This window comes from Triturus cristatus, chromosome 5_1 (assembly GCF_964204655.1).
Source record: "Triturus cristatus chromosome 5_1, aTriCri1.1, whole genome shotgun sequence".
Classification (NCBI taxonomy): domain Eukaryota; kingdom Metazoa; phylum Chordata; class Amphibia; order Caudata; family Salamandridae; genus Triturus; species Triturus cristatus.
This window is the reverse complement of record NC_140587.1, coordinates 186,490,970-186,515,765: the sequence shown is the minus strand read 5'-3', so window position 1 is coordinate 186,515,765 and position 24,796 is coordinate 186,490,970. Positions and strand designations below refer to the sequence as shown.

Below are 24,796 nucleotides of genomic sequence, written 5' to 3'. Positions count from 1 at the left end.
ATTTGTTAGCAAAAGCCCTACTAGAGTTTCAGAAGCTTTTTTCCATCTCATAAGGAAGTGTAGCAGGGGAGAGGAAGATGTTTCAAATGATTCTTTTTTAGGAAGTGGCAAATGGGTGGTGTCTTCAGTGTGAAGATATCTGGTAGAAGTAGCAAACTTGTATGCAATGGGACTTGTAAACGTTGAGCAGGCTTTGCCCCCCAGGATGACGCAGGTCTTCAGAACCAAGCTGATTATAGTATTTGATGGTGTCAGGGACTCACACATGGTGATTCCACAAAATATTGAGTTTAAAATATTGCAAAACACAAATGTCAGAAAAAAGATTGTGATTCAAAAACATCATGGGATAGAATATCATTGTCAAGAATGTTGTTTTGTTTGGTAAATAATTTCATTTTCAAGACAATTGTTGTCTCTAATGTGGTTTTCAGTAATATAGCTATAAAAAGATAGTTTTAACAAACATTTTAAATATGTTTTCGTTAATAGAAATATTTTAGGTGTTATTGTCGGTATATTTGTTATTAATTTGATAAAAATTAGTTTGTAGTTTTAAAGGGATATGGTAATTTTTTAAACATTATTAGTCATTTATATTGTTGTATTGGGTTGTTGGATTTGTGGGGGAAAGGGCAGGATTTTAGTTAAACTAGAATATCTTTAGTTTAATGTTTAATGTTGACTTGTTTCTTATTGTTAATTAAGCTTTTTAAATGATTATTAATTATATAATGATTTAAGTTTCTTCTGAATTCGAAATAAAAATTGTAATTTTTATCTTAGTGTTATTATTAGTAATATTAAGCTGTATTTTAGTAGTGGGTTGCTAAGTTTGTGAAGAGTGGGAAGTTGATTAGGTTATAAATAGTTAAACATTATTGTTATTTGCTTTTCATTGTTAGTTAAGTATTTATTGGATTGCTAATTATGTAACTAGTTTAATACCGGTTTATTTAAGTTATACTTTAGTTGCAGATTGGTGGGCATGTAGGGTGGTAGGGTTGGAAGTTGAATACAATTTAATGCATTTTAATTTAATTTAATGCAAAAGTTTAAATGAAATATTATTTGATTATTAATTATGTAATTTAATTCATTATGTAATTGTCCAGTTTTATTTCTTTTAATATGTATTTTTTTTGATTTTTTTTATTACGTATGTATTTGTTAATGCTGTGTTTGTTTTAAGTGACTAGGTTTGGAAGAAAATGAATATATAATATTAGTATATTAATTGATATGTATATGTAATGTATAATTTGGTAATGAATTAATGTATACATTTTTATAATTATTTTTTTAACAAAAAGTTATTTATTGGTACGTGTTTGTGAAATTATATTTGTGCAATGATATTTAGTACTTAATTTTTTTTTTATGTATTAATGGAAATTAAATAAATAAGAAATGATTTCATAATTTGATTATTTTCTGGTAGTTTGGGAAGTTGATAATATTATGTGTATTTCATTTTTGTTCAAAACTATAGTTCTCATTAAGATATCGGACGGAAACTTTCTGCCTGACACCGTCTTGGAATTGGGATCCGAACGACTCGCGGTCTGCAGTTCCGCACGACCGATTGCGATGTTTCCAAACACCGTTCGGTCGGACTTCCATTGACTCCTATGAGATCCCGTGTTCAGTCCGGCAACACTAGCACCTATGAGGAAAATGGGTGTCTGCGGAAAACCATGCACCCTGTCTCGGGCACCCCATGGTGCCTCCCACACAGTGCATGGTTTTAAAGGGGGGTCCCTTGGGTACCCATAAGATCCCCAACTGGAGGCCTCAGGATGAAGGGGGCCTGCTAGGAGCCGCCAAAGTCAGTTTTTGACAGCCTTTTCGTGTCGGACAGACCGAGTCGGAAAGGCTGTTGGAATCTGAGATCGTAATGAGTCGGGCAGATACGCTGTCCGTAGAGCTGTATAATTCGGCTCTGACTGACATGGATTCTCCTAGGGCCGGTCAGAACCGATTTGGAATGTCTGAACGGTTTCCCTTTCGATTGCGAACATCGTAGTCACTCGGGCGGATTAAATTCCGACCGAGTCAGGTGGAAGGGTTCTGACACGGTCTAGTGGAATCCGACTGTCTGTCGGAGGCTCTCCGTCCGACATCGTAATGAGGCCCTATATGTATTTTTTTCTCTATACTGTAATTTAATAATGTTTTTTACATATAGGTGCCGATTCCGATCCTGTAAAACATGGGTACAAATGGCCGTACGGAGTGTTTTCTCCGTACGACTCGTACCCGGGAATTCCACCGTACAAACCAGCAAGTACGATTCGTCCAGAAATACCATTTTCGTACGAATCGTAAAAAACACGTACGGCAAAAAAATACATACAATTCTGATCCTGGACAGCGCGTACCCGACGTCCGCACGGAGTCAGGCAGCGTTTTACGGACCAGCAAGTACGATTCGTACCTACAGCACTCTGCACAGCTATATTTTTACGGGAGCCAAAAAGTGCCGGAAAAGTGAAGTACGCTGCGATGCACGAGGAAAAGGGGCGCCCGCTACGCGATGTACATGCCATCACCCACATCGTACGTCATCATGTACGGTGTGTAACTCAACATTGCAAATGAACGGACCGTACCCCCCCTATATGTACGGACCGTACCCTCCACCCCCCGTATGTACGGACCGTACCCCCCACCCCCCGTATGTACGGACCGTACCCCCCACCCCCCGTATGTCCACACCGTACCCCAGGCGTACCCCCCACCCACGTATTTCTGCACCGTACCCCAGGCGTACCCCAATCCTCACGTATGTACGGTCCGTACATACGCGAGGATTGGGGTACGTCTGGGGTACGGTGCGGACATGCACGGGTGGGGGGTACGCCTGGGGTACGGTGCGGACATACACGGGTGGGGGGTATGTCTGGGGTACGGTGCGGACATACGCGGGTGGGGGTATGGTCCGTACATAGGGGGGGTGGGGGTACAGTCCGTACATACGGGGGTGGGGGCTACGGTGCGGACATACGCGGGAGGGGTGGGAGGCTGGGGGGGCCGTACGACTCGTACCCCGGGCACAAGTGTACTCGGGAAAGGGGTCATACAAAGTTCGCTCCGTACCAGGCCTTTTCCATGCGCTTGTGTTTTCGGATTGGCGGTACGGATCGTACTTTCGCGCTCGGCCTTCAGTTTTACGAGTTGTAAGTAAAACTGTCCGGGGACGTCTCGTAGACTTTTCCCGAGGCGAGTCTAACACTTCCTACTGTTGCTTAGACTGGAGGAGAAATAGTAAATCAAATCCCTCCAAAGCCCAACTATTTCCCTACTGTTGCTTAGACTAGAGTGAGAATGGTAAATTTCACCTTAAAACCATCACATCTGCACATAAAGGGCCATGTTTCATAGACAATGTTTGAAAAACGACCCAGTGTCCGGTCACGGCAGTCCACTTGCTACTTATTGTTGCAGGACCACATCAAGCATACCTCACCTTGAGCCTGCCATCTGCTTCAAAGATTACATTTGCTGAGGATCCAAAAAACACCCCACCATTCCCAATTTGGATATGGGACAGCCACCAAGGATTTCCCATAATACCTTTCACTCAAAATACTCTTTGGTTTTATCATTGAGTAGACTGGTGTTAGTTTCATCCAGAAATGTTGTTTAAGTTTGATTCAAAATAACATGCTTTCTGACACTACAGTACATTGACGTCATCGCTCACCATGCACCGTAGAAACAGTAATGAGGGAAGACTGGCAGAGTGTAACTGATTGGGAGGGGGAATGAGCCGGAGCAGGATGAGCAAGACACCACAAGCTGCATCCATTTTACAAAATAATGGTCTCACACAAAAATGTAGCACAGCTATACTACATTTTTAATCACACTCAAAATTTAAGAACAGAAAAAAAACTGTGGCACAAGCATAGTGTTAACACCAAAATGCCATGTCTTCTGCAGTGCGGCATAACAAGGAGAAATCTCTTTATTTTTGCTCGTTACTTCCTCTCTCTATGCATGATGCCGCCTGCCTCAGGCATAGAAAGAGGAAATTGCCTTACAAGATTGTTTTTGTGCAGGAAGGAATACCTTCCTGAACAAAAACAATCCTGTCCATAGCGCAGGCACCCTAGCATAGGCGCAAGGGTGCCTGCATTGGAGGTAGGCAGCACAAGTGCGCCAGTGGTAGGAGGGAGCAAAAGAGTGGTAAATCTTAGTGGAAATTACTCTTTTCTGCTCTCTCCCGTTCAATATGCGCCTATGTATCCCCTTCCTCCTCTACTGTTCCTGATGGACCCCATATATAATTCCCTGGTAGATTAACAGTACCTCCCGAGGATTGGGCCTGTGTGTTGCTTGGGTGGACTTGATATATTATGTCCCCTGTCTGATCCCACTGATGTTAATCAAAAAAAGTTTCTATATATGATAACAATCTCCTGCTAGAGATGGTAAGTACCTGCATACAGAACTGCATCTCTTCTCCTGCTTATGTGTAGCAACCAGACCTATATCACACCTTCACACCTCATCCCCACCAACTATGTGCCTTGGGACCCAAACTATAACCAAAATCCTTTCTACCATTTACTTTGCAAGGCACACAGGAACCCACTGCAAAGTCGAGGATTACTCCAAATCTCTCAAGCAAGTGCATTTAGCACCAGTGTGGTCTTACCAGTGTTAGACCCCGAAACCTGCTTGATACATATAAATCCCTACATCAGGTTGCTAACTTCAGTATTTTCAGTGGGTGAGTCCTGCTGGTGATAAAAGGATCTCTGCAATAAGATCATTAACCCACTGAGCTATCTTCCATAAAACACAAATCAGTGACGTTATCTGTAATGCTCTAAGCAGGCACAGTAACTCTCTGTACATTGGTATGGTGCTTTAAACAGAAAGGGCATAGATATTAGGGGAGACAATGTGGTCTGACAGCTAGATTGCCGACTTTGGTGCTAGAAACCAAGGTTCGAGCCTCAGGATCACGTCCACATCGTGGGCCCGATTCACAGAACTAACTTAAGACAAAATCCTAAACTTACTACTTTTGGTATTCACTGAAGGCATTTAGTAGTAGTAAAGTTAGGATTTTGTCTTAAGACTGTCTTAAGTCTGTCTTAAGTCTGTCCTAAGTTTGTCTTAAATTTGTCTTAAGCTTGTCTTAAGTCTGTCCTAAGTTTGTCTTAAGTTTGTCTTAAGTCTGTCTTAAGTTTGTCTTAAGTCTGTCTTAAGTCTGTCTTAAGTTTGTCTTAAGTCTGTCTTAAGGCTGTCTTAAGTCTGTCTTAAGTCTGTCCTACTACTTTTGGTATTCACAGACGGCATTTAGGAGTAGTAGACTTAAGACAAACTTAGGACAGACTTAAGACAGACTTAAGACAAAATCCTAACTTTACTACTACTAAATGCCTTCTGTGAATACCAAAAGTAGTACGTTTAGGATTTTGTCTAAAATTAGTTCAGTGAATCGGGCCCCCTGGGATTCTGGACAAATACTTGATCTCCCCATGCCTGAATGTGTCCTTGTGTAATGTAACCGGTGCTCATGTAAAGCGCTGCAATACCTTTGGGTCGAGTTTGCACTATATAATTCTGCATTAAAATAAAAAATAAAAATATATTCAGAGGGACCATTTATCCAGGACCAGGGAAAACAGGAGGACCAGTGCCCAGAGGATTTGGAAGATTCGGACCAGGTTGACTGGAGGTCAGGTCAAGGAGGTCCATTGGAACCAGGACAAGGACGCATATGTGAGATAGGACAGAGGTACAGGATGTGGGGAACCAGGACCATGAAGACCAGGACCAGGAGTACTGGCATTATGAGGATTAGGTCTAAGAGTACCAAAAGCAGAAAGACCTGGAACATTCTGAGGAAGGCCAGAGCAGAACCAGCCCCAGGAGGAGTAAAGCAAAGTTTATCTTCTGCAGCTCTTTTAGGAGTTGCTATAGGGCTCTTCGCATTTGTTGTCTATATTTCTTGGGCATTAAATAGGTGGACTCATTATCTGAAGGTTCCCAGGTACCCCAGACATCAATCTAGTTCATGTGAGTAAGATCTGCATTTCATCACAACAGTGTTTCCATGGAGGTCCATCAAATGTTCACTTCACATAACACAGGGTCATTAGTGTGGCCAAGCAAATCAGGTACACGTGCCTTCTGATAGTATCAACTAAAGAATCTTAAAACATGTATTTGATCTTTGCATATTTTAGTTTTGCGTGCAAAACCATCTAAAATATCTTGAAGATGTATTAAAAATCTTCAGCAATAATACATTCCATTCTGCTATTCTGACTCTAATACCCCAATAATGATAACAAAATAGCGAATTAACCATTTAAGTGGGGCTCTACCAGTAGGCGACAGGAGACCAGCAAAGTTCATTTTATCAAAGAATGTTCATGTGATCATCTTTATAGAGCCTCAGCCCTATGGCGTTTTAAAGAAGATTCTTTGAAATGCACCTGGAGTCCTCGTGGCCACTGCAGCTCTGCCTGAGCCCTTTCATTGGTGAATGACAGAAGTGAGCACGTGCTGAATGGTAATTTAACTCATTTCTGGGCGGGATCCTTATCAAACCTGACAGCTCCAATATGGAAGCATGAAAGCTTCATGAAGGTTAAGCTGGGGCAATTCTGTTGAAATGCACTCTGATATCAGCTTGCATAATAAAAGGACCTCGCTCACCCGCGCAGTGCGTGGAAATGAGAGTGTGGAGGACTGCAGCGTAAGCCCTTCGCCGTGGTTCACTGAGTGTTCAGGCGTGCACTGTGCTTAAGGACAGGTGGCCATTTTGCGGGCACCTTCCCGAGTACCTCCAGTACAGTGCACGTGCGCAGCACCTTAATATGAAAGCACGCGCTGGAGGTGGATAAAAGCCTAGGGCGTCAGAGGCAAGAGGCTGGAATAGCTAGCAACAAAACAGGGGCCGAGCAAACAAGCATTGGCAAATTCCAGTGCGCTGGTTTTAATGTGCCAATCCATACACAGGCATGCATAAATCCTCTTTGTATGCATTACACGGACAAATGCTATTTAGCACATTGAAACAAGACATGTGGCTTTTTGTCAGTGATAAGGAAACAAGTAGTAAATAAGGATTGCTTTCTGTCTTGAATGCTAGTTGTTTATAACACATTGAAAGTCACAAAGTATGAGGATTTAGTGTCCTTTGCAGATATGAAATAGTGCCTCATGCATTCCACTGCATGCACTTTCTGAGAGGTGGAATGATACACCAGACAGCCAATATCATAACGCGACAGACAATTATTACTCTGGGTGGTGCCAAATCTCACTCTATATATATCTTTTGAACAATTGGTAATGATACATTTTGCAGACTGCTGCCTATCAAGCAATGCCAAAAAATGATGTTCCATCCTGCAAAAGGTGGTGCGAGGGTTCCTAAAATGTCTCTATGGTTGTCCGCCTCACTGCTGAACGAATTTATTGGGCCAAGCGCCAGCTTCCTTGGAGAGGAGAGTGACCTGAGTAGGGAGGACCATGTAGGGGCTTCAGAGTCCCAAATCATACCTCCTCAATTCTGCAAACCAGAAATAACATAGCGTAGATTTCCTATAGCCAGGTACACTCCCGACATACAATAGAGGATAAATGCATGCAAGGAAATGTTCGCAAGCAAATCACACCGGGTTTATTTGGAGAATATTATGTTGCAGGTTTATTTGGTAAAGTAATGGGTTAACTGATGGGTGATCCAAAGGCAGCCAGCGATGATATGACCTCAGCTTATTGCCCACCCGGTTAGCCATCCAGCACCAGGAATAAGAACATCTGGTGCAGAACCTTTGGGGTTCACCCACATCTGGACCCCGTAGTCAAGGAAAATGGACTCACCCACAGATTCGGAGCATTACTAGACAAGACCTCCGTTGCTAAGCCTTACGACTGCCCATGGGAATATCAGGGAGCCATCGCTTTCACCCTGGGGTCTTGTCGTAAGGACTGCGAGAGTAGTGCCATGAAGTTACCTTTGGGCTTCTTCTTGTGATTGCTGTCCGCACCAAAATCAGTTCAATCACCTCGTAACTTCGCCTGCAATGCTGAACAAGCGAACATAAAACATCAGAGCATTGTATTATATTCATATTCATAAACATAGCAGTATGGGTAAGTGGTAGGGTGGGTTTCACTGCACAGCATAGACCAAAGGGGACAACCCAGGCTGCTGCAATGTGTTTAAAGAGCCCTGCCCTGCCCCAGAAGTGACTTAACTGAAGGTAGGGAGGGGTTCCTGCTCCCCAGGTGCTAACCTTCCCCCAGTCAATCCTATGGGGGGAAAAAGCAGGGGGGGAGGATGTACAGTCCGCCAGTGGAATGCTGCACTTAGCAACTCCCTGCTTGAGGTGTCGCCCTACATGCGAAGCAGGCAGCCACAGTTCTACCAGAAAACAGAGGCTCTCTTTTTATTTCTCTCTGTGGGGCTGAGAAGTCACCAAACTTGGAGAAGTACTCTACAGGGGAAAGAGGAATATGCATATTGTGGAATTTATAAGTGCCTTAGCCCAACCATAACTCGCTTCCACCAGGTTTTCTTGCTCATGCCATCATATCATACCATATCAGCAGGACTTGTAGAGTGCTGCTTATCACCCTGGAGGGCATCCAGGCGCTGAGTCAAACAGCCAGGTCTTGAGTGCTCTCCTGAGGTCGGCGATGGTGGTGGAGGTCCAGAGGTGGAGGGGAAGGTGGTTCCAGGACTTGGCAGTGAGGAAGGAGAAGGATCGGCCTCCTCCACAGAACCTATGGATGCGTGGGACGTGATCAAGGGCGAAGTGGGCTGAGCGGAGTTTTCTGATGAGCTGGTGGAAAGCTCGTGCTGGTTGATGTAGGTCGGCCCAGTGTTGTGGAGAGCCTTGGAGGGGGAGTGAGTAGTTTAAAGTGGCTTCTCTTCATCACTGGCTAAACATTGTTCACGCTAGTGCCTGTCTCTGAGGTTGAGCTGTTCCCACCTCTGGGCTCCCGAGTCCAGAAAACAAAGACTTGCTTACTGAGTCGAAATGTTTGCATATTGTCACAACTATATGAAGGTAGTTTCACGTGTTCTCGCGAGCCTAGGCAACGGCTTGTATTTATTTAAGAATGAATCATTCGTGTACAGATCCGTGCTTTGCCGTCGCTCGAGGAGCTTGCACCAGTCATCTGTGCTGGGGAAACTAACTGTATTGGGGACGCTGTGATCCACATTCAATTATAAACACTTTCAGATTTCGATCGTGAGTAAGAAGTTTCTTTAGCACATGTGAACGAGGGCTATGCAGCCAAATAGCACGGCTTGTGCAAAGTGAGACAGCATGTATGGCCCATAGAATGACTATTAAAATAGCCCAGTGCGTCATACAGTAAAAGAAGCAAAAATGCTGCAGCTCAAAGAAATACGTTAACTCCAGGTAGAAGCAGCCCATAAGCACTATTATGGAACTCAGGGGGGTTTATTACGACCATGTAGGGGAGCGGTGCATATTACATAGCTCATTACATCTCTATCATCCTATGTAGGTTAATTGTACATATGGCTTTGCTCGTGCATGCATATGAGGCCTATGTAGGTTAATTACACACATTACATAGCTCCTGGCATCCATTAAGCTTATGTGTGTTAACTGTGCACATTACATGTCTCACGGCATCTTCATGAGGCCCATGTAGGCTAATTACAAACATTACCCAGGTAAGTAGAATTAGAGAGGCTGGTCCTGTTATGCTGTAGTTTGAAGGCAGGATATGTGTACAGGGACAAAGAGATGTCAGAGGGGGGTTTTATACCGGGGTTCAATGTCTAGGAGGCCTCATTACAGACAATTTTCAAATGAGTTTTAGGCGGCTGAATAGTTTGCCCGATAGTGAACGGTCGTCCTACAGGTGTCAGCAATTAAGGAAGTGAGGAACTGATGATTTTGCATTACAATTTGATTACAAGATGCAGGAAGATCATTCCTGTCTCAGTGCAGTATCTGCACACACAGAGATCCTGCCGTTTTAATGAAACTAAGAGGTTTGTTTTTGGAAAATAGAATCTCTGCATCTCCTTTGGATCAGTCAAACTCTTTAGTAGCTAAAGGTCAATCATTGTTAAAAAACTGTAGTAAATGGGCCCCAGCTTCGAACATTACATCAAGGGGGGAGGGTGGCTGGTCTGATGTGGGGTGTGTGACTCTAACGGAGTAAATTCAGTACACAGAAAAAAATAGGAATGCAGTGTCTGTTGCCACTCTGAATGATTATTTTAGAGGAAATATAAACAACTGATAAGGGCAAAAAAGATCACTCATTTTTTAAAGAACCAACCAAACAATTATAGAGGTATTCTTAGAGGGGAATCCTTGTCAATGTTGGCGCTTGGTAAAATATTGTCAAGCGTCAAATGCATTCCTGCTCAGATGTTTCGTGGATTGCTATGAACTTGTGCAGTTAAATCAGTCATAACAATTGAACTTGACACGTTTTGCGGCTGTCGAGTAAATATTTGGGGGTTGCAGCTTACCAAGGGCTGCTGCCTCCTTGATATGATTTTGTTTCCAAAGTAAACGAGCATTTGCAATGCATTCGGTCTCGCCTCTGGGACCTTATATGTCTTTAGCTCTGCAGCACGTTAGTCTGGGTGCTGAAACATCTACTGTTCTTTAACATGGAGGGAAAGTAAGCACCAAACTGCGTGGCACGCCAGGTATGGGAACACATGAAGAGAAATATTGCCTTTCAGTTGGAAATGGTACAGTCCAAAGCTCTGTTTTTAATATAAAAGCAGGGCCTTCGGTGGTCATATCACTGAAAATACAAGATTTGAAAAAAATATTATTGTCTACGGGTGCTTGCGGAAGACAATTTCTATGGACTGGAATCTAGAGAATGCTAAAGTGATTCTGGAATTTACTAACCTCTGCTGGTCGTTTTCAATCAAGAAAATTAAATAGAGGCAGTTGCTAGAAAAATTAAAAAAAGAAAGTCCCTCAGCAGAAAGCAATTCTGATATTTTACTGACCTCTACTGGTCGTTTTGTATCTAAACAGTTAAAGAGAGGAAGTTGAACAGAAAAGAAAGTCCCTAAGCGAAAGCAGACAAGTCCTTGGGCTGATCTCCAGAGCCCACAAAGTACATACACATTCAAGTATATACTAAAGTATATACTAAATTATATATACTAAAGTATATACTAAAGTATATACAAGAGGTCCCGAATGCTCGACCTAAAAAGGAGGACTAGGCAAATTGGGAGGGAAAGTAGTCGTAGTAATTATTTGTATTTGGTGTCGGGCAGCGAGTCAGGAATTAGATGAGGCTGCGCACAACATCTCGACTTGCCACAGTAGGGAGAACTTCTATCTGAGAGCTCCGAGCGCCTCCACATTGCAGCTGCAGCGTTTGAGTAAAGACCACAGTGGAAAGAGGTTGGGTCAACCAGACCGCAAACCTTGCTGTCTCCGGATCATGAATCCATTAGAAGCAGGCAGAAAACATACCACATTTAGAGACTCGGCACAGCCGTCCCTCTGAAATCTTAGGAATGCTTTTTCTCAGTGAATTGTAACACTTATACAAGCTTAAAAGTTAACCACCGAGGAGGCGTGGCTAGCACTCGCAGACAATGGCGGCTTCTTCGTAGCTCTCCCGGACAACGCGGTGGGGAGAGACCGCGACGAGCCTCCCGGCGTCTCTTCAGCACGGAGAAACCATGAAATCTGCCTTCGGAACGGCTGAGGCACAGCTGAGGTTTTTTTGAGACCTCGTATTTACCTGTGGGTGGTTCTTCTCTTCCACGAAGGTCATGAAGTGATTTCACTCGTAGTGTCCGCCATTTTTACTCAGCGCTGACGGAGCTTCATATTTCAGCGCGACCGAAGCTTCAGGTACAGCACTTTCCACTTAATGGAAGTAATGGCGGTCTAACCTGACTTTTCTACATTTCGATAGCCTGCTGTACGCCTTGATGTGCTCTCCTTACTTCTGGGTGAAGTTTTGGCTCTTTTTAGAGCTTTTTATGTGCAACTTGGGGCTTCTGTTCCTTATGGCTCACCCTTTTTCTTCACAATGTCGCTAAAATATGTGTGAGCATTATTCTCTACTCCACCAGATGTGGCCAGTTCTCTAGCTCTCAGTCCTATGTGACATATTTATATCATAATTATTTGTTGAGTTTATTGTACCTGAGGCTGCCATTTTGCTGATGCTCCTGATTGAGCCCTATTCTTCGCAGCTTTGCAGTGCTATAGGGTTTCTAATTGTGTTCTTTGCGGATTACTGCTTCATTTAGCCCTGGCTCTCCCAACTGTATTGCCACAGCATTGACTCTTTCACGCTTTTGGATGCCGCTGTCATTTTTCGCTGTTGTTCATTTTTCCTCATTCTGTTGCTATTACTTTTGCTTTTACTATTCCATCTATGGGCAGATTATATAAGGAGCTACGCAAGCCTTCCCCAACTCCACGTAAATTTCTTCTTCAAACGAGGTCTAGGTATAGGTGTCTGGAGATGGATGACTCCTCTGATCCCTCGGCCAAAGGTTCTTCCTCTGCCTCAGCTCCGCAATCTAGTGGCATCATTAAGGCTTCCACCAAAAGACTAAAAAAGGACCCTCCCTCTCCTCCCAAACAAACTTCATCAGTAACTATGGATATCCTTTTGGAAGAAATTAAGTCTTTACGCCCTTTTATTGAAGACACTAAAACTACTCTTGAGGAAACTAAATCTACTCTTCAGATGCTTTCCGACAAGTGGTCAAATATTGATGGTCGTGTAACCCTTTTAGAACACCAAGTAGACACTCTTGCTTCTTCTGTTGCCAGGGTTGATCCATTATGTGTTCAAGTGTCTGCACTCCACAAACAAATTGAGAACTTGGAAAACAGAAGTAGGAGAAATAATCTCCGCATTTATGGCCTGGCGGAAAATTCTGAGGGGTCTGATGCCTTAGCATTTTTTAAATCCTTCTTACCGAAGATTCTCCAGCTACCGGATGCCACCAATCTTAACATACAAAGGGCTCATCGTTTAGGTCCTCCTCCTTCTGGTTTTTCTACCACTCAAGCAAAAAAGCCGAGAGGTGTTATACTTTATTTTTTGGAATATACCGATTTACTCACCGTTTTGTCTGCTGCCAGGGCACTTCCTCGACTCACCTGGTCTGGTAATCGGATTTTCTTCTCACAGGATTATGCAAAATCTACCGCAGATCGGCGTAAAGACTTCCTTTCACTTAGACCACAGCTCCGATCTATGGGAGCGAGATATGGTCTTTTTCACCCCTGCCTTTTCAAGGTGACTTTCAATAACAAGACTACTACTTATGACGATCCGCTGAAATTGAAGAGCTTTCTCACAACGCTACCAGTATGGATATTGCTGCTTCGTCCAGTTCTTAATATTTGATTGCATTTACCTGTTTCATGTTACTGCCTGTGCGCTTTGTTCCTAATTGGTCTTTCATGATTGTTATGCTTACACAGTTTCTCCAATTGCTTGTTTCTTTGTCTATTGTATATCTTCTCCGTACTTAACATTAATTCTTTCTTCCCCTTCGTACAGATTTCTTCCTTCATATCACCATTCACCTTCATGCCCCTGGAGTTCGTTGCGGTTGTCCTCCTTTCCCGCCTTCCCTTGGGAGCTTATGACTCGTCATTGTTCTATGTGGCCTCCACCCTCCTCTCCTTTTGTTTGTTCTCGACAATATGTAAGTTTATTATTCTTCCTCTTCTGTTTTATTGTTCTCTCATATATCTGTCTTTCTTCTTTATGCTCTTCAGCTCTTTCTTTCTTCTTGTTCCAGTCCTTTCATTTTTCTTCGCTCTTGCTCTTGTTTATACTATTGCTCCCTGCTTTTACTTTCTCTCTTTTTCCTCATCATGAAACTGGTTTTCACTTTGTGATTCATTATGTAAATATTCTTCTCTATCTTTGCTGTATCTCATTAACATTTATTTATGCTTTTAATATCTTATGTTTTGTTTATTTTTATGCTTTTTCTTATGCTACTATATTGATATGTTTTTCTAATATTGATCAATGCCTTTGAAAATATTGTCTTGGAATGTTAGAAGTTTACATTTGCCAATTAAAAGACAGAGAGTGTTATCCCATTTGGCCAAACTTAATGCAGATATAGCTTGATTACAGGAATCACATCTATCGGAAGCTGAATCTGTCAAATTAAGAAGGGGTTGGGTGGGTGATGTATATTTTTCTCCAGGTGACGGTAAAACGTAATGGCGTATTGATTTTATTAAAAAAATCTCTTCCAGTCCAGTTAGTAACGCATATTGCTGATATTTCAGGTAGATGGGTGTTAGTTAATTTCAATCTTGATAATGTTCCTATTTCCATTTTAAACGTGTACGCTCCCACATGTGGGGACGCCTCTTTTTGGTCCTCCCTAGCTCCGCTATTCACACAACATTATGTTGATAATTTCATTCTAGTAGGTGATTGCAACAAAGTTTTTGACCCCTTTTTGGATAGGCACTCAGCCACCGCTTACATCCCTCACAAATCACAAAAAATTTTCACTCAACTCATTGCACAATTCAAACTTACTGACGCTTGGAGACTCTGCAACCCCACCTCACGAGAATACTCTTTTTTCTCACCCCCTCATCACACTCAATCTCGACTAGATTACTTTTTTCTCTCATATCGCCTTACTCAGTCCCTTGTTTCTTCTGATATTGGCTCCATTTTAATTTCGGATCACGCTCCAGTCTCTATTACATTGGATGTATTGCAGAAGCCTACTTCCTTTAAAAAATGGCGTTTCAACAACGCTCTCCTCCTTGATGCACAATTTGCTTCTTCTTTCACGTCCTTTTTTCATGAATATTTTTTGCTTAATCATACAGGCGAAGTTCCATTCCCTGTAGTCTGGGATGCTTTCAAAGCGTCAGCCAGGGATTTCATTATCAATTATGTCTCTCGTAAACGGAAGAAAGTCCAACACGACACTGATGCTATTCTTTCCAAAATTAAACATTTAGAGCACTTATATTACACTTTTAAATCAAAAGATTGCCTAAATGACCTCATTTCTGCCGAACTTCAATTTAACAAAGATTCAACAGTCAACGCCTCTAATTTTCTCTTAAAATCCAGCGCCAAGTTCTACGGTGGACAGAACAAGGCTGGTAAGTTGCTGGCTAATTATCTAAAGATCAGACATAATAAAGTTAATATTGAATCTGTCTATGGTCAGGATGGCTTGCTGAAACACAAAAGTGAAGACATCTTACAAGAATTCTTACATTTTTATGAAACATTGTATTCCTCCGAAACGTCTTCGTCTGAACAGTCCATCTCCCAATTTCTCTCCACCATTTCTAGTCCTTTTGATACTCCTCTGGACCTCTCTTCCTTAGAATCTGATCTTACTCACAGGGATCTCCTTCAGGCTCTTCACGCTCTCAAACGTGATAAAGCTCCGGGACCGGATGGCTTTACTGTTGAGTTCTTTTCCCGTTTTTCAAATCTGCTAATCCCTAAATTGCACTTGCTTCTCTCTAACTTTCTTCAAACTGGTTCTGCCTCTTCCTCCTTCTCCGATGCCCTTATTTGTATTATCCCAAAACCGGGTAAAGATCCACAGTATTGTAAAAATTACCGCCCTATTTCTCTAGTAAACGTTGACTACAAAATTTTCTCTAAGGCATTGGCATTGCGTTTAGAGTCTTTATTACCCGACCTTTTAGGGAAAGAACAATCCGGCTTTGTTAAAGGTAGACTGTTATCGGATAACACCCGATTATTTTTTTATATTCTCTCTAAAACTTCACATCACCCTCATTCCCTTGCAGCCATAGCTTTGCATGCGGAAAAAGCTTTTGACCGTGTTGAATGGCCTTACCTGTTTCAAACTCTGAAGTGGTTTGGTTTTGGACCAAAAATTTCTTCCTTGATTTCCTTTCTTTATTCTTGTCCTAGAGGTGCTATTTCGTCTAATGGAGGCTTATCTTCTTATTTTTCATTAGGAAGGGGGTTAGACAGGGTTGCCCGCTTTCACCCTTTTTGTTTAATCGTGCCTTAGAACCCTTCCTTCTGCGAATTCGTCAAAATGATAATATCCATAGTTTTAGTTTTCATGATTCCAGTATTAAAATGGCAGCTTATGCGGATGATGTCTTACTATTCATATCCCACCCAGTCACCTCCCTTCCAGCATTCTTAGACGAAGTTCATTCTTTTGCTCAGGTATCGGGCTACAAACTAAATAAAGATAAATGCGAAATCTTGCCACTTACTAAAGTGACTTTCAAGGATGACTTCTCTGCTTCAGGTTTAATTGGAGCCCTAACTTTATTAAGTATCTAGGCCTTCATTTTCATTCCTCTCTTTCGGGCACGATCACTAAATCTATGGAAGAGTGTATACAAAGTTAACTACTCTTACTAGCAAATGGCATCCTCTCTACTTGTCATGGTGGGGACGATTAGACACAATAAAAATGATGCTCTCTCCCATTGTTTTATTCACAATATCCAACATACCACTTGCTATTCCCTTAAAATATTTCAAGAAGATTAACTCTATTCTCTCTTCCTTCTTGTGGGGCCATAAAAAATCTCGTATGTCTTTATCTAAGCTAATGCGTTCTAAGAAGGAGGGTGGGGTGAATTTTCCAAACTTTTCCTTGTACCATAAATCCTTCCTGTTACATCAAGTTTCTCATTGGATCAAAGATGTCTCATTATCATCTCCTCTTTGGTTGACCTTAGAACAGTCTTTCATTTCTCTTTTTTCATTCATAGAATACCTTATGTTCTCTCGTAGACCTCAATCTATTTCAACTCCTATTCTTAAACATACCTCCAGAATCTTTCCTTGTTTACCTGATTCAACCTTTTTTGACCAACCTATTTGGCATAATACATCCATTTTAATCAATAATAAGCCAATTTTTTGGAAATCTTGGAGAACACGTGGTCTTATTGGGGTGAGGCAACTATTCCACCATGCTCAGATTATTCCTTTTGATTCAGTTGTCAATTCTTTCAATCTTCCTCTCGCTTTTCGAACCAAATATTCACTGTTGACACACGCATTACAGCACGCCTACGAGGTCCATCTTGCTACACCTCCCTCATCAATCTCCACGTCGTCTGATATGCCCTCGCTGAATTCTTTACTCCTTACTCAATCTAAAGCTTCAAAGATATATGCTTTTCTTCACACTTTGTCCTATCCTCGTATTAAAACCAGTACAGAGGAACATTGGGAAAAAGATTTTGAAACCTCATGGCCCATTGTATTATGGGACAAATTGTGGTTGAAAATTCGTAGATCCTCCAGGGCAGCAAATACTACTCAAACACTATTTTTTATTTATAACCGTTTATTGTTCTCACCACTCACTCTCAGCACCCACTTCCCAGATACCTCTGACAAGTGTTGGTCCTGCTCTCTACCAGGTGCAGATCTTTTCCACATGCTTTTTGATTGTCATTTTGTTCTTAATTTTTGGAAGCGGGTTTGGTCTCAAATTAATACGGTTTTTTCCTCCATTCACCCCTTTTCTCTATCTCACATTTTTTTAGGAAGCCTGTCTCCCATCTGGGAGCATTGCACTCATAACATTAGGATAATTGATTTGCTATTAGCTGTGGCATTTCAGCAAATCACCAAAAACTGGAAGGATTTCAGCAAATTATCTTATAAGGCTTGGTGGTACGCTGTTTGCTACAACCATAGACTAGATACTATTTTTGTTCATCCCTTAACCTTAGCTGTTAAGCGAAGAGAACTGTGGAGCCCAGTTACAGACTTTTTTGACTTAAGTGCTTGTACGTCTCTGTCTTTAACCCCGATACAGCAAGAAGTTTCTAAACCTCCATGATTTCCTGTTACTTCTAAACAAGGTACTTCTTTCTCGTTCTTTCTTTTCTTTTTCTTTTCTCAACTTTGCTATTGCTTATATTGTGTATTTCATATCCCTTCTTAGTACTTTATTTCATGCCAATTGCCAGTTTTTGCTTCTATTTATTCTCAATCTCTGATGTTTCATATTACAGCATATGTTATTGTTATTACTTAAAATGCTATTTACTTATTTTTGCTTATTTTCATTTTCATGTTTTATATCTTCTTATGTAATGTGTGAGCATTTCTTATTTCAATAAAACTTTTCTGAACTTTAAAAGTTAACCACCACACCACCACTGGTGAGCCAGTTGGCGTGCGCCATTTTACTGTTGGATCACCCTGTATTGAGTAATTCCTGAGAGTAGGCGAAGAGCTGCACTCAAGGTTCTTACTAAGGAAGGCACTGAGAGTTATCCAGCTACATGGGGTACCTCCTGATAGTTAATGAAGAGATACCATGAAACCAATCCCTAAGAGCGGTGCTCAAGAAATCCAGCTAATTAAAATTTCTAAGTCCCTTAGCCTAGGAACACTGTATGGGACTAATTAGATTAACAGGGTGGATTTCGTCAGGAGAATATTACTGTTGACCTTAGGTTCAACCTGTGCGTGAAAGCCCGAATGTTGATGGTGTATGTTGGGCAACTATGCAGCAGGTTTTTCAACTTTTCTGAGGTCTTTAATCCCTTAGAGAAGTGGGTTCTTTGGTTGAAGCTTTGTGAAATTAGTATCCCAGATCAGGGAGAGGAGTTGGCCTAACGGCCATGGCTCTCGACCTCGAATCTGTGGAACCGGGTTCGAGTCTCAGCAATGACGCTAAACATCTTGGGCCCGATTCACAGAACAAACTTAAGACTAAATCCTAAACTTAGTACCATTCTGGTATTCACAGAATGCACCTAGTACTTCTGGTATTCACAGAATGAACTTACTACTTTTGCTATTCACAGAATGAACTTACTACTTTTGCTATTCACAGAATGGATTTACGACTCCTAAACTTACGTCCGCACTCGGGCCGGAAATTCCGGCCCGGAGGCGGAGCTTCCGGCCCGGAGGCGGAGCTTCCGGGCCGGAGGCGGAGCTTCCGGCCCGGAGGTGGAGATTTCAGCCATAGCTAAATCGGCCGGAATCCCCACCGCCGGGCCGGAAGCTCCGCCTCTGGCCCGGAAGCCCCGCCTCCAGCCCGGAAGCTCCGCCTCCGGGCCGGAAGCTCCGCCTCCGGGCCGGAATTTCCGGCCCGAGTGCGGACGTAAGTTTAGGAGTCGTAAATCCATTCTGTGAATAGCAAAAGTACTAAGTTCATTCTGTGAATAGCAAAAGTAGTAAGTTCATTCTGTGAATACCAGAAGTACTAAGTGCATTCTGTGAATACCAGAATGGTACTAAGTTTAGGATTTAGTCTTAAGTTTGTTCTGTGAATCGGGCCCCTTGTGATTCTGGGCAAATCACTTAGGGGCATATTATCAAGGTTCGGCGTCAAAATTATCGCCGCTTTATCGGCAGAAAACTGCTGCTAAAACGGCGATAATGGGCTTGATAATATGCTCTATGGAATTCCAATTGAAGTCCATGTTAGATGTAAAGGACATCTAACATGGGCTTCAATTGGAATTCCATAGAGCATATTATCAATCCCATTATCGCCGTTTTAGCGACAGTTTTCTGCCGATAAAGCGGCGATAATTTTAATGCCGGACCTTGATAATATGCCCCTTAATCTCTCCCTGCCTAACAAAAATGAATGTGTCCTCATGTAACGCAACTGGTGCTATGTAAAGCACTCTGATACCCGATACCGGGTCAAGTTTGCGCTATATAAAACTCCATTAAAATAAAAAAAATACAAAATTACTGGCTATCACTTGTGTCCTTCATGTAGATCAGTGGAGCTGGACTCTAAAGGGCAATTGAAAGTGCTAACATGGAGGGCCTCAAGCAGGACTGTGTGTTTGCCCCAGCCCAGTTGGGTTATTTATGTTAGATTTACCCAAGCACTAGACAATAGCAATTCCCTTTCTCCCAAAATGGGACTAGCCCGTATTCCCTGTCTGCTCTGCGCTGACAGCCAGGCCCTTTTGGACTATTCTCTTACGACCTACAAAGAAAATTAGAAGTCCTCAACCTTTACCGTAAAGCTAAAAAGATCATAGTTAACATGGACAGGGCACTGGAGGCCAAAAGTTAGTTAGAACGTTTTGGTCATCGTCACGTTGAAGAATGGGATAAGTGGAAACTTCTGAATAGCTAGAATTCATTTTAAGGTCTAAACTAAACTGGGCCAATCATTTAAACTTCACCAAAGGAAATTGTCAGCCCTGAGTATTCTACAAAAATGAGAATGAACGTATGACATTTCACAACTGCAAGCTTAGATGGTTAAAATAATTCATGTGGCTCTATCTGAGAGCAGAATCATTGCCTGTGTTCGAAAGCCTAAATTTACCATTTCTTTTAGACCTTTTTTTCGAACGCTATTTTGCGGGCAATGTGATTGGGAATTCTGCTAGCTGCCTGGCAGGTTCTAGAGCCTGATGTGGTTTGCTGTTGTTTGCCTCATGCTCTCACATTAGGAGAAACAATAGTGGCTAAGATGTTTATTCACCCCGGATTCAGCAAATGACTAGTGCCAAAAAACCTGACGCATTAGGATATACATGAATATGTAACGCTCCCTGAAAAAGGGTACATACAAAACTCACTGGGGCATATTATCAAGAACGGCGTTAAAATTATTGCCGCTTTAGCGGCAGAAAACTGCCGCTAAAGCGGCGATAATGGGCTTGATAATGTGCCCTGGAGAATTCCAATAGAAGCCCAGGTTCACACCAGAACATGGGCTTCTATTGGAATTCTCTGCGGCATATTATCAAACCTATTATCGCCGCTTTAGCGGCCGTTTCCTGCCGCTAAACGATAATTTTAACGCCGTTCTTGATAATATGCCCCAGTGGGTATGGGCAGGACGCCATTTTAAAAGTCACATTGGTAATCATTAATGACGACATTGAGTCCTTTGCAAATTTAATGGCAAAATGATTTGTTCTGAAGACAATATTTGGGAAGGTATATGTTTTTCACAGTAAGTGCTTTTGAGTGGCCTGCTTGAATTAACATTGATTAATTATTTTCCTGGGTACTAACTGACTCATGATTCGATAAGAACTTTGAGGCCACAAGCCAGGAGTGCTTGGTGCAGCTTTTGTGAATGTCAAGCAGGGAATGATGTATAGTAAGTTTCTGAGGTGAGAGAAGCAGGATTTGGCACCTATCTTGAATTAAGTTATGGCCAGGATTTTTAGAATGTTGACTGTTTTAGCACAATATTCTATTGAGGGTGGGCCGCTATTTGCCATTAGCTTAGCATAAATCTGTCAGGCTTAACTTAGGGGCAACGTGTTAAGTATTTATGAAGCACTCAAATAGCACCAAAAAAGTAAAAACACAACAGAAGAAAAACCCTAACCCAATTTAGAAAGGTAGAGAGTATTTGAATGAACAACATGACACCAAAATGATATAAATCCAATAAGCAAAAACAGAGATATGACATTTTTTAAAGTTTGAATGAAAAGTTGCACCAAAAAGCGAAAGTGCTAACCACAGTTATCTGTTTGCTGTAGACAGGATCAAAGTAAAACGTTAATGCCAACTGAAATGGAGCAAAGGCTGGCTACAGGGACCAGATTCATCCCAGTGGAAAGTGTACCTTCATACATAAAATGTTTTATGGAGAAAAAGTGGTCACTGCTGAGTCCTTAGAAAGGCAAGCTTGGTCTGAAGCTGGGTCTGAAGACAGTGGGTTGCTGAAGAGCAGGGTCCCAGTGTGGTCACCGATAAAGGTGGGAAAGCTCAGAGCAGGCAAAGTCCAAGGTTTGTGCCAGAAAGGCTTCGATATTGATGGGTTGATGCTCAGTGTCGGTCCCAATGAAGCCCTTTACATTTGTACTTAGCATTATTATCGATATGTGCTATGCTTTGAATTTAATTTCAATGTTTTATTTAATATGTGAGCGTTGTAACTTGTTTGCTGCAAATGTAAATCTTATATAAATAATATTTCTGGTTTTGTGACAATTATTTTCAATTAAATATTATTATTAATCATTATTATTTACCAATCACGTTCTGTAGTATTAAAATAGGGTTGGGCGGAGCTCATTTAATTTGACTCTTTACAGGGACTCACGTTGATTATGCTGCCTCTCGAGTAGATTTTCTACTTGAGAAGCAGCCTTCGGACAGCAAATGGTCGTGGGCACCCGTGTTAGAAATGCTCCGGCCCATTTTAGTATCTCGCAATTATCTACTAGAACCCACTCTGGTCGGATGGAACTTTTTACTTGCCCAATAGCGTGGAGGGAATAAACACCATTATCAAAATTACTGTCCACAAATTGTCATAATCAAGGACGCGAGACTTAATCTCTTGGCTCTCTGGCTTTTATTATCAGCATAAAGATTTGAAGATACAAAGTCCTCAATACGAGGCACAACAAGTACATAGGCACTAACACAAATGCTACTCTACGAAGAATCCGCATACGGCTAAAAATAACTAAAAGCACAATCTCTAAAAGTATGAGGTAGAAAACTACCAAGCCAATGTCGATATTAGGGACACTGGACCATACCATCTCTGTCCCTACTCTGTACTAGATGACATCCCTGCTTAGCAATCCCTTGAGACCCTCAGTCGAAAGGTGTCAGAGTGAAACTTCCTAAGAAGTCTTCACTTAGAGAGCTTGGTCTAAGTTGCCCCCTCTAGCTCTTCGCCTAGCCTGTCTCTGCTCTGGGCTGCTCTGATCTGCCTCCACCCTCGGGGCGCTTTCCCTAATACAGAACCCCAAATCTCAGAACACGCCCTTTGCACCTCCTCTTCTGCGGAGTCGTCTTTCAGTAATTTTCCACAGAGCGCTGTCCAGTTCCATCGTCCATCGCTTGGCCTTGAGTCCCAGACACCATCCGCACTAGGAGTTACGATTGGCACATTCCAATGCACTCCCATGTCTGGCTTTTACTACATAAGTCAATTCAAATCATGAACAAAGAGCTTCTCTACTAACGAGCAACTGTCCTTGCACCTGGGGTGAGATCATGCAAGACAGACATACTTCACATCTTTTAACTTGCAATTTACTACAGCCTAAAACCTCTACTGGAATAAATCCTTTTTGGCCTATTGCCCTTGGCTAACATAAGAAAATACCAGGCCTTTCGCCTCAACGATATATGCGAATTCTGGCCACTACTACGGTTACACAAGCAGGCCTAAATCACAGTATTGACATTTACGTCTTTCTTTCATGTGTGGTCAAACTAAACAGTCTACAGACACGAATTCTAATCTACACGTTTTAACATCACATGGTTCAAATGACTGAACTCTATGCATTTCTCTAATACATTCACAATATGCTTGTACATAGCTAACACTTCTATTGAAATCGATATAGATTATACAATTCTTAATATATTGCACACAAAAATACCTGAGTACACATTTGAATATATGCGGGTGCCGACTAACAGTGAATATAACGCACCCCTACGATTTTCAAACTTTTAAGCGCTACATCAGTTCCCCCCTTTGATGACATCTGTCATCACACCATTACAATCTTCTTCTTTGGAACTGATTTAAACCGTACTAGTCATGGCTCCGCCATGTCGAACTCCCTCCATTCTCTTAAGACTCTCATATTGCTGCTCCTGAAACTTCGCCATCCTTTTCTCGTTTGCCCTAAGAGCTCTTTCAACCTTGCCTCCTTGATACCACTTCCACGCTTTCAGGCATCCCCACAAACAAATCACACAAACTACAGCAATGATAATTGGCTTCAACACTGATCCAAGAAATCCTCTTCCCAAATTCGCAAACCACGTTCCCACTCTTCCAAATCCTTGTCCAATCTTTTCCCACACATTCTCCTCCGTCAAGTCCATAATCTCCTTGTGAATAGTTGTGATGTTATCTATGTACTTCCCTATCTCCTTCGTGTTGTCTGGAATATATATGCAGCATTCTTGAACCTTCAATAATTTGCAGACTCTGCCTTCCTTGGCTAATAACACGTCTAACGCAAGGCGATTCTGCATAACCATATTTCGTATCGACAACATCTCTCCAGCCACCAACAACAAGGACCTCGCCGTGTTCATAGACAACTCATCAACTACAGTCGCCAACCTCCTGATCTTCACGTCCTTCAACACCACACCCATACTAGGTATCATTGCTCCGTATATATCCCCAATCACTGCACCGGCGTTTGCAGCCCTACGTCTTCTAGAATGTTGCTTCGTCTCTAACAATTCCAAGTCCTCTGTGTGATAAATCTTCGGGAATATGATAGCCAAATAGCATATGCCATACCAATTTGCCGGTAGCCTGACATAAGCATTCTTCCCACATACATAATACACTGTCGGAATCACTTCTACTGGACCTTGCATAAAACCCTTAACAGAAGCTTCTAGGGTGAAGGTCTGAGAACAGGTACTATGTCCTACTGCAACCTTCTCCGTGGCCGATTGAGGCCGCCCAATACACAAATTCCCTCTCTGCACTTCATCTAACGTTATTGGTCCATAACTTCCCTTGGACCTGTGAGCCCTCTCCTCCTCTGTCCAATCTACTGGACTATCTCCGGTGTCTCGTGTCTGGGTCAACTTTCTATATCTGTCTTCTACTTGATCTATGAATTTCTTCTCCGTCTCAGACAACGCACATGTCAGGTTATGCCTGTGAGCATGCGCAGTATCCAATTTCACAGTCGGTCTAAAATACTTCAGGAGTCTGTCCTCTTTCTTATAATAATCGTATTTATTCAAATGCTTGATTGCTGGAACTTCAGGAAGTACTGTGTCAAAATTTGAAAAAAAATACTCGAACTGTCTCCTATCATAAAATAGACTGAGCAATAAACTACAAGAA

At 42.1% G+C, this 24,796-nt stretch overlaps 1 long non-coding RNA gene across 1 annotated transcript in view; it reads left to right on the top strand.

Annotated features, from left to right (window-relative positions):
* Window positions 1-17,855, top strand: part of LOC146830622 (uncharacterized) — a 70,475-nt gene extending 52,620 nt beyond the window's left edge. Inside the window, exons 2-3 of the long non-coding RNA XR_014961176.1 lie at window positions 13,540-13,687; window positions 17,810-17,855. This is a non-coding gene — a long non-coding RNA (uncharacterized LOC146830622). The remainder of the gene's footprint in view (window positions 1-13,539; window positions 13,688-17,809) is intronic.
* Window positions 17,856-24,796: the final 6,941 nt, after the last annotated feature.